The following is a 2831-nucleotide window of genomic DNA, read 5'->3' as shown; positions in this document are numbered from 1 at the left end:
TGCTAATTTTACTATTCGTAATACATTAAAAAAAAAAAAAAATTACTTTCAATTTATTATACCGTAATAATCATAATTTATTATTATTATGTTTAGGTTTAACCACTGTAAGTTTAAAATGGATGCTCTGTAGTGTTACTAGTTCCATAAATGTTTTATTAATATAATATATTATATTATATTATATTATTATTAAATATGCCGTTTATATAATATGAATGTACAGCAAGTAGGAGTCAAGTCTAAAATATTATATGTGAAACCGCCGAATTCGAGTTGGTCAGCCCTACCAGACAAAAACAATTTAGACGTATAAATATAAAAAAACGATAAAAGGATGGACATAAAACTAAATTAAATCTTTACGTCTGGCTTTTGTTCGACCACAGTGATATTATACATTACGTACGCACAGTACAGTAGAAAGCGGACGTAAAAAATAATAAACCGCGGTCGATTATTTCTGAAGACAATCGTATACAAAAATGGATATCAACGGCTTACTCAGGAATTCTTGATGGGAGGGTATTCTTTGAGCAATCATACGTTTTAGAGAGTTTTGGGGTAGAACCCAAAACCCGAATAGCGGGGCTTTACCGGCTATATCATTGTTAATATATAGCTTACATAACCATAGCCTCAGACATATAAGTTGTAAGTATATCATAAAAGTGCGTGCTGCTCTCATAACTGCATATGCAATATGTAGAGGGAAGTATTTTATGTATCTCATAGACTATTATAGTCTGTACAGCGAATCGTAGTTAAGGTACGCTTTCCCAGCAGCGTCAGACAGTCACAACTTATCACAGTTTAGATGCGCCGATCATTCCCCGGACCTACGTCGACGCCAGACGATTCGGAGTTCAAGAAAATCGTATTTATACGGTTTGAAGCTGTTTTGACTGCTGATGAGTGAGTATATGCAAACAAGTTTATCGATATATTATAAGTACCGCATTTGATTTGTACGTGTTCTGTATACTATATAGTTAAGACTAAATGCATATTATATCATAGCACACAGTACATATCAATAATATATATTATATAGCAGGTGCAGGGTGGACTTAAAGCCACTGATAGATATGAATTATAGAAGTTATGGATTTGTTAAAAAATTTTTTTCCGCCGCGTACGTGCCGACGATCCAGGATTTGGGCTAATCGGTGCCAGCACCGCGCCGAGTCGAAAATACTGCTGGTCCATCCTGTATATATGACGTGTATATATCTCGTATACTATACTCGTGTGTGTAATGATCATCCGTTGGGGGGAGGGCGGAAAAAATAAAAAAAAAAACCAAAACAAAACAAAATTCGTATTCGTATTCACGATTCGGGTTGTAAACGGCGACGCGTACGATATTATAATATTTATAAGTGCAGTCGGAAAACAGGTGCGCGCCCCACAGCGAACGGTCTCGCGGAGACGCGTATCGCCGGTCGCAGGTGGTGTGCCGGTCCCCCGCGATAAACACGCTCAGCATCATATAGACGACGGACAACTTGCGTTGCATGTAATCGGCAGATGAGCGTAATATTTCGCAGTCGTCCTCGCGCAACGGTCATTGTTTTTTTCCTGGCCCCGGACGGACCGGGCGGCATAATCGCATTACACACCAATAGCAGCTGCAGTTCGCGTACATATAGTACGCGACAAAAGATAATGCATTATTATTATTACTATTATTATTGTTATGTTCTATGATATTATTATATTATACGTACACGTCGAGTGGGATGAGCTGCATATTATACGCTGCGTGCGCGGATGTCACGCAGATTTTCGTGGTGACAAAAACCGTGACGTCGTCATCGCCGCCCGAAAGAACGTGTTTTTATGCGATCGGAATAAATAATACGAAAAAATCCACCCTTGTTATGACACCGGCTGGAGCTTGATATTTTAATGCATAATGGCTAATAATAAAAATAATATAGTTACGATCGGTCGACGAACAGCGCACAAATCGATAAATTTAATCGATACGAGTAAAGGAGTCTTATATACGACGTAACTTATACAGGCGTAATATACACGCACGCGTGCAGGCAATCTTATAGCGCGTTTAAAGCGTGATAAAGACAATAGGTATATTAATTGTGTATAAACTATGAACCTCCCACTCCAGGAAAATTTGAAAATACATAACTGTATAAATAAATGTGTCTGTGTATTTATATCACGTTTGTTTTGGAATCAATACTCGATTATCAACACTCATTAATGTCTGCCTATATAGTCTTAGGTTTTTTTATTCGTCAGTTTCAATGCACTCGTGAATATTCGGTGTTAACATATTTTTATTATTACAATCGACATTAAATTGTCAAGCGACTGTGTTTTATTTTCTTATTGTATCCGTATGTCTATAAGTCTTTATAATTATTCGGTGCACACGTGCACTTCAATCCTTGACTTTAAGATCGGCGACGGCTCATTCTCTACACGTTCATCATCCACAGGTCCCAGACCATATATAAAGTATAGTGTACCTTGCTATTTCACGGACGTGCGTAAAGGTGTTAGTCGAATACCCATCTAAATTTACATTTTTCATCGTTCAAATAAATCGGTTATATCTTTGATTTTTCTCTTCTAACCGGTCGCCACATTCTGTATTTTGTACGTGTAAAAAAAAAATTGAAAAATTGAGTAAAATTCTTTACTGTTTTCACCTGCCGTACCCGGGACATTAATAAAACAGTCGGTCGTGATTTCGTATGTGTTTTAAACCGACGTCACAATCTCGGGTCACGCGTATTATTATGTACGTATAACAACATAGTCGCTAACTGTTGAATCCCGAATAAATCGCGAGCGTATTA

Source organism: Aphis gossypii, chromosome 1 (genome assembly GCF_020184175.1).
Source record: "Aphis gossypii isolate Hap1 chromosome 1, ASM2018417v2, whole genome shotgun sequence".
NCBI classification, from domain to species: Eukaryota; Metazoa; Arthropoda; class Insecta; order Hemiptera; family Aphididae; genus Aphis; species Aphis gossypii.
The sequence above is the reverse complement of the archived record's forward strand: the minus strand, read 5'-3'. Positions refer to the sequence as shown.